Raw genomic sequence first — 8,340 nt, forward strand, 5'->3', positions numbered from 1 at the left:
GGGGGGCTGCATTATACTGTGTGTGGGGGCTGCACTATACTTTGTGTGTGTTTGTGGGGGGATGAATTATACTGTGTGTGTGGGGCTGCATTATACTCTGAGGGGGCTGCTTTATACTCTGGGGGTATACATTATACTGTGTGTGTGGGGGGGCTGTATTATAATCTGAAAGGGCTGCATTATACTCTGAGGGAGCTGCATTATTCTCTGAAGGGGCTGCATAATACTGTGGGTGTGGGTTCTGCATTATACTGTGTGTGAGGGCTGCACTATGTGTGTGTGTGTGTTTGTGGGGGGCCGCATTATACTCTGAGGGGCTGCTTTATACTCTGAGGGGGGTTGCAGTATACTCTATCAAGGACCATGGGAGCGCATTTTACTATATGTACTATATGGGACCTGCATTATACAGTATCAAGGACTATCTGCACCAATCATTCTCCCTCAGCCAGAGTAAGGGTAGGTGCATACGGTCAGTAAATGATGTGGGTTGGATGCTGCGTACCTGTGCAGCATCCAGATGTTACAGCATAGCGGATGGGATTTCAAGAAATCCCATGCCTACTGTGCGTGCACCGATGCCCGCGGATCACCCAGAGATGGACATGTGGCGTGTCTCTCCAGTTCGCAGCATGTCTATTTATCTTGCAGAGACACAAGCCTCCGTAAGATAAATCTCACCCGTACAATGTATTTGATGGTTTAATTCCGCACAGTTCAATGGACACATTCAGAATCACCTGCATTCAATAGCTGGCAACACTATGGACGTAGCGGACATGCGCTGCATACAAATCGCTGCCAATTACTGAACGTGTGCAGATACCCTAAAAATTCCAGGAAACAAGCGTTGAATGACTTCAATATTGTCGATCGGGCTCGTTTAGCGGCCTGAACTCAGCGCAAGTAAATACAACAGAAATGTTTCTGAGTGATGGAGCGATATGTGAGCATTTGCAGACCCACTTTAAGCTTTTGCCAAGGGCCCCACTTTGTCTAAAACCGACCCTGCATGGCGGACGCATCCCTCAAAGATCAACCCAACCCACCTCGTCAAGGAATCTCTGAAAAGGGACATCTCATTTGGTGTAAAGTTCATTAATAAAACCTAGTTGAAAAAATGATTTTTAGCCCCAAATACATGAATTTTAAGGAAAAAATACCCATATCCCAACAGTAGAAAAGTGAAGGGTATATGTCAAAGACTGAAATAAAAAAAAAAGTTGAGAGTTAAAAAAAATTGGGGGCAATAAATATTATAATATGATTACACAGACAATATTTGTCACAGTAAGTACAGGTATAAATGTGAAACTATCACATTTTCTGCTTTTATTTTTAAGAAAGTTTTTTGCATTCAGGAAACTTTCTGATGTTCTATTCTCTTTAGATTTATTTGTGAGAATACTGATGATCTGCTGACAAAACCGTTCACTGGTGGTATTGATGATGATGGTAGTGATGATCTCACTGGTGGTGATGATGATGATGGTAGTGATGAGCTCACTGGTGGTAATGATGATGATGGTAGTGATGATCTCACTGGTGGTAATGATGATATTGTTGATGTTGTCCATCTTGAACTGTCCTCCCACCTCTCCTCCTGCTCCCTTTTTGACCGCTTACAATCAGGCTTCCGACTGCACCACTCAACTGAAACTGCCATAACTAAAGTCACCAACGACCTACTAACCGCCAAGAGCAAGCGACAATACTCAGTCCTTCTTCTCCTGGACCTGTCTTCTGCCTTCGACACTGTGGACCATTCCCTCCTGCTCCAGATTCTCTCATCTCTGGGTATCACAGGCTTGGCCCTATCCTGGATCTCATCATATCTAACAGACTGATCATTCTGTGTCTCCCTCTCCCACACCACCTCCTCACCTTTCCCATTCTCTGTCAGTGTTCCTCAAGGCTCAGTTCTAGGACCCCTACTCTTCTCCATCTACAACTTTGGCCTGGGACAGCTCATAGAATTCCACAGCTTGCAGTATCATCTCTATGCCGATGACACGCAGATCTACCTATCTGGACCTGACCTCACCTCCTTACTGACCAAAATCCCACAATGTCTGTCCGCTATTTCAGCTTTCTTCTCTGCTCGCTTTCTAAAACTGAACATGGACAAAACAGAATTCATAATCTTTCCCCCATCTCACTCTACCCCTCCACCAGACTTATCCATCAATGTCAATGGTTGCTCACTTTCCCCAGTCCCGCATGCTCGGTGCCTCGGGGTGATCCTCGACTCTGCCCTCGCTTTCAAGCCACTTATCCAAACCCTAACCTCCTGCTGTCGCAATCTCAAAAATATTTCCCGGATCCGTGCATTCCTTGACCATGACACCGCAAAAACACTAGTGCATGCCCTTATCATCTCCGGCCTTGACTACTGCAACCTCCTACTCTCTGGCCTCCCCTCTAGCACTCTGGCACCACTCCAATCCATCCTACATTCTACTGCACGACTAATCCACCTGTCTCCCCGTTATTCCCCAGCCTCTCCCCTATGCCAAGCCCTTCATTGGCTTCCTATTGTGCAGAGGCTCCAGTTCAAAACCCTATGATATACAAAGCCACCTACAGCCTGTCTCCTCCTTACATCTGTGACATGGTCTCCCGGTACCTACCAGCATGCAACCTTCGATCCTCTCAAGATCTCCTTCTCTACTCTCCTCTTATCTCTTCTTCCCACAACCGCATACAAGACTTCTCCTGTGCTTCCCCGATTCTCTGGAATTCCCTCCCCCTACACATCAGACTCTCGCCTACCATGGAAACCTTCAAAAAGAACCTGAAGACCCAGCTCTTCCGACAAACCTATAACCTGCAGTGACCCACAGTCTACTGATCCGCCGCACAACCAGCTCTACCCTCTCCTAGTGTATCCTCACCCAACCCTGTAGATTGTGAGCCCTTGCGGGCAGGGTCCTCTCTCCTTTTGTACTTATGTGTGTCTTGTACTGCTCATGTTTATTGTACTTGTCTATATTTGCCCCTTTTCACATGTAAAGCGCCATGGATAAATGGCGCTATAAATTGTATAATAATAATAATAATAATAATAATGTTGTCTATAAATCTTGATTGTATTCTTTCTTCGTCTCTTTCAGCCTTCCACTGACCTTACCCAGTCCACTATTTCCTCTTTTCTGATATTGAAGGGACGCTCTGTTTGTGAAAAACAGGAGAAGATAATGTAATTATTTCTTTGGGTGTAATGGAGGAGGCCAACTCAAAATTAGTAAAGGTACTGTCACACTAAGCGATATCGCTAGCAATATCGTTATAACTTGTGACGTTATAGCGATATTGCTAGCGATATCGCTGTGTGTGATACTTACCTACAACCCGCTCCCCCCCTGGTTATCGCTGATCGCGCGAGAATGTTCAGGACCGCTTCTCGTCGTCAGCTTCCTGTTGTGATGACGAGCGACGCGTGGAGCCGGGCGGGAGGATGCAGGATCGCCTGGTGTGACAGGTAAGTAGCGACCCCCGTCCCCAGCGATGTCGCTGGTGAGATCTGCCAGTGTGGCAGCTCACTAGCGACCACTTAGCGATGCACCAGCGATCCTGACCGCGTCATATCGCTGGTCGGGATCGCTGGTACATCGCTAAGGCCTGTTTCACACTTCCGTTTTTTCAAATCCGTCAAAATCCGTTGGTTTCCGTAAAAAAACGGATCCGCCATTTTTTTGCAGGATCCGTTTTTTTGTCCCATAGACTTCCATTAGTGGTTACCGCGGATCCGTCAAAAAAACGGATCCGTTTGCATCAGTTTCCGTCAAAAAAACGGAAACGGATCCGTTTGGCGGACACAAAAACGGAAGTGTGAAACAGGCCTAAGTGTGACAGTACCTTTAGGCCTCATTCAGATGTTTTGGGGTTGTTTTTGCATGCAAAGAGAAAATTTTCATCCATTTTTGGTCAATGTGTCCGCTTTTTCCATCACGGTACAATCGTTTTTTCCTCTATCCAAAAAATAAGTTCTCCTACCCTTTAAGCAGCAAAAAAAAAAATGCAGTTCATTTGCTTTTTTTTTTATAGACCCACATTATTGTACTTACCTGGGTCATCACTTATTATTTCTATCAGCTCATCTTCTTCCTGAACCTTTGTTTTGTTACTGAAAATAGGAAATAGAGAAAATCTTTAATCTCCTTATCATGCGCAGGAATTCTAGAAGGAAGCAATGTGCAGAATAATGCATTGTCCAACTCCAGGAAATGCACCCTATTAAGAGCGGTTATAGGAAGCTTCGCCCCCAGCAATTTGCCTCCAGCAGTTCGCCCCAGGTACATTTTGCCCCCAGCATTTGGCCCCCAGGATGTTTCGCCACCGCACATTTCACCCCCAGCGTTTCGCCCCTGGATGTTTCGCCCCCGGATGTTTCACCTACAGCATTTTGTCCCTGGATGGGTCGCCATCTGATGTTTCGCCCCTAGCATGTTGACCCCTGATGTTTCACCCTCAGCTTTTGGGGTCAACATGCAGGGAACAAAACATCTAGGGCTGAACATACCTGAGGGTAAAATATACAGGACCCCAATTGCTGGGGATTCCTGTGGCTGCCTTTTCAGCAGCTCACCCAGTGTCTCATCTGGCTGGCCTTAAAGGAGTATTATCACCCTAGAACACAAAAAAACTGACATACTTACCTGTCACAGCTGCAGCTCCTTGGGTATGGGGCGATATGTGCGGGGGTGAAATGTGCGGGGTCGAAACACCCTGGGGGCAAAATGCTGGGGGCGAAATGTGCGGGGGCGAACTGCTGGGGGCGAACTGCGGGGGGCGAAACATCCAAATCCCATATAACACAGTCCACATAGTATATAACACAGCCAAATAGTATATAACACAGTCCACATAGTATATAACACAGCCAAATAGTATATAACACAGCCCACATAGTAAATAACACAGCCCACATAGTAAATAACAGCCCACATAGTATATAACACAGCCCACATAGTATATAACACAGCCCACATAGTATATAACACAGCCCACATAGTATATAACACAGCCCACATAATATATAACACAGTCCACATCCCCCCCCCCCCCCGAGAATGGCCCCACAGTCCAGAACTCACTGATATATTAAAAAACTCCACAATTTTCACCTCTCCTCGTGCCATGCGCTGCTCCCGTCTGGCTCCTACATAAACATAAAAAGTACCAGCACAAAGTCAAGAAAATTTCATGTATATAAACTCAGATACATATCAGAAAATACAGAGAAAAAAATGAGTTTACCATATACAACGAAAAATAAGTATTTATTAATACAGAAGTTCATCAATTACATAAATAGTAAAATGTACAATAAAATATATCATATGTCAATTAGTATGTATGAATACACATGATCCACAAGACTGATGGCCACAGACTATGAGCAGAACATAATAGCAGGACAGAGCAAAAAATAACCTATGTCAAACCAATAGTAATAGAAAGAGTTAATGTAAACATCAGGCAGCTGATTCACTCAGTATCAGGAGGCTCATATAGCCAACCATGCAGTGCAATGGTATGCTGAACAAGTGCCCCTAAATCATAAACATCACCATGGTAGTGTGGGAGGAATGGCCCCCGTCGAGTGTCCGGACCGGAACCAAGGGAGCCGTCATCTGGGTTCTGGGGGAAACTGTCCCCGGGGCACAGAGTTCGAGGACAAGCTGTTGTGACAGACAGATGGGCTGGAGGAGGGAACAATATAAAGGAGGCGGGGAATCCCCGGGACGATGAGTGAGCAGACTGTGACAGAGGCAGCAGGAGACTGTGGGAGCGACTGCAAGATAGAGCGACCTACCAGTGCCAGGGAAGATGCCGACTGAGGACTCCAGAGGGACGGTGGCAGGGCGATCATCCGAGATTTGCTGCCCCGCTCCAGCCCGCGGATGCAGCCTACCCGCGGTCGCCCGCGGCCGCTGCCATCTCGCTCCACCCCGCGGCAGCGACCTGTTACCCGCCACCCGCAGTCGCCCTGCTCTCACCAGTGTTCGCGGCAAGTACAGTGCCGCCGCCGGCCACCACTGTCCCGCAGCGGTTCGCAGCAGGGGCCGAGCCTCTGCTGGCCGTGGACTCCCCGTCGCAGCTGTTAGCTGCGTGGGTGGTCTGTGATTCGCCACCCTACATCGCTGCCACTTGCCCCAGTCTGGGAACTGCGGCCCATCCGTCCAAGGACTCAGCCGGGGCCTGTGGGGCTCCAGTGTCATCAGAGCGCTGGAGCGTGCGAAGACTACGCCAACGCCTCAGCAACTGGGCCCAGCGACTACTACGCCGAAAGACCACCATCCCGAATGGCGAGGGACGCCTGGACGGCTAAGTTGACTATATATTTACGGACCCGTAGTCAGCCATACCGCGGCCCTATAGTGACCGGCTATTGCCGGAAGTAGTCGTGTTCTACCCGTTTGTGTTTGCTTGTTTTAGAGCCCCTGCGAGGGCAACCCGTGTTACTGTGGCACCCCGGAGGCTTCAGTCGCCACAGAGGTACTGCACCTCCTCCTGAGGTGTGGTGCCCCACCATCCAGGTAAGGTGAGAACTCCTGACCACGCTGCAACACTCGCATCCCACACAACATGGTAGTTCAGCAAAGCCACATTGCGGCTCCTTGCTTAGAGGGTAGCAGAGCACCTTTGGTGGTTCCCTGCTTGGAACACGAAACGTGCTGGGAGGCGGGTGGAGTTTAGACTACATAAAGAGCAGGAAGAGTTAGTTAGTCAGTCAGTCAGTGAGAGAGAGAGTCACTCGGAGAGGAGTGAGGATTCCTGGAAGAGGGATGGAGGAAGGAGTGCTGCAGCTGCCTCAGTGATCTGAGCCAGCTGGCACAGGAAAGGAAAGAAGGAGAAAGACATTGGACTGAAACCTGACCTTCTATGAGAGAGAGGGATTAGTACAGAATGAAGGAGAAAAATGGAACAGAGAGGACGTTGGTTAGAGAAGAACCCTGCCTAGAAGTTCTAAACGCAAGGCCGGGGCCCGGTCCCCGAGGTTGTATGGATACTGAAGGCTCTGCAGCAGACACCGGTGGAGTAGTGAGCTACTCCCATCTAAGACTTGGGGGCACAACAGCAACTTGGATAGTGAGCTGGGACTCAGGAGTAAGGCGTCCCCGAAGCAGGCTACAGCTGTCTGCTGTACAAGTAGAGTTCTTGGGAACATCTGTCAGGAGGCACTCCAGTGTAACTCAGTACTAGGAGTACTTCAGTAAAAGGCGCTATAGAGGAGACATTCAGAAAGGTACATGTTGGCGGAGTGTTCGAAGGGAGCATCCTATCTTGCCTGGAGGTTGACTGAGCCCAGGACCCGGAGGACACAGCACGGAGGCAGGCATCTGTGTGAACTGCAGACTGTGAGTAAAGCTTTGGAACTACATGCCCTGGTGTCCTCCACTTATTCCCGCATCACTACACCCTGCAAAGCTACATCTGGGCAACGGCCTCTACACCGCCTGTGCCTCTCCTCCATTGCTACATCTACACTGCCCTGGGACTACGGCTCCACCTGTGGGGAGCTTCACCATCTTGGCTGCAACCCACCACCAGTCCCAGAGGATCTGCATGCAGCGTCGGTCTAACACCTCACTTGCCGAACACCACAGGTGGCGTCACAAACTATTCATAAACTTTATTTCATTGTTCATTCACCCCCTTTTTTGCCATGGAGCCCCAGGGCCACGGACCGGGTCACAGCTTCCGTGACACTCCCATTGAGATCAACGGGCCCGATACCGAGTACCCCGCTAGGCCCTGGTGTCGGCGCTCCATTACCGCTTTTGGTGATCAAGCCGTGACTGAGGAAAGTTCCCTCTAGTCTTATAAAAGTTATTATAGAAAGCACCAAATTGTCTCGCGACTCGTCACTGCATCCTGCGTACCTGCAATTACCACAGTATCAACAATAAATATATTTATGTATACATTACGTATGCAAAGACCGCTACATGACTAAGTAAAGAATGAAGAGGTTAATTACCCATAATGACTGCCCGTGCTGTGACCACGTTCCCCAACGCACGTTTCGCTTGATATTTCGTCGCTTCCTCAGGGGGCTCCTGTCTCAACGGCTGCACTGCCTGGCACACAGTGAGTGCGCGATGACGTCATCACACACCCGCAGTGTCAGAGGCAGAGGGGAATGATGGGAGAGGAGGCATCAGCTGACGCTCTCTCCTCCATCATTGCTTTGAACCGGAACCACCATGAGCACCGCAGGAAAGGCTATTAAATGCAAGGCCGCTATTGCCTGGGAACCATGCAAGCCCCTCAGCATTGAAGATATTGAAGTAGCTCCTCCAAAGGCTCATGAAGTCAGAATAAATCGTGCAG

Source organism: Dendrobates tinctorius, unplaced genomic scaffold (genome assembly GCF_039654945.1).
Source record: "Dendrobates tinctorius isolate UK_male_01 unplaced genomic scaffold, ASM3965494v1 ptg000038l, whole genome shotgun sequence".
NCBI classification, from domain to species: domain Eukaryota; kingdom Metazoa; phylum Chordata; class Amphibia; order Anura; family Dendrobatidae; genus Dendrobates; species Dendrobates tinctorius.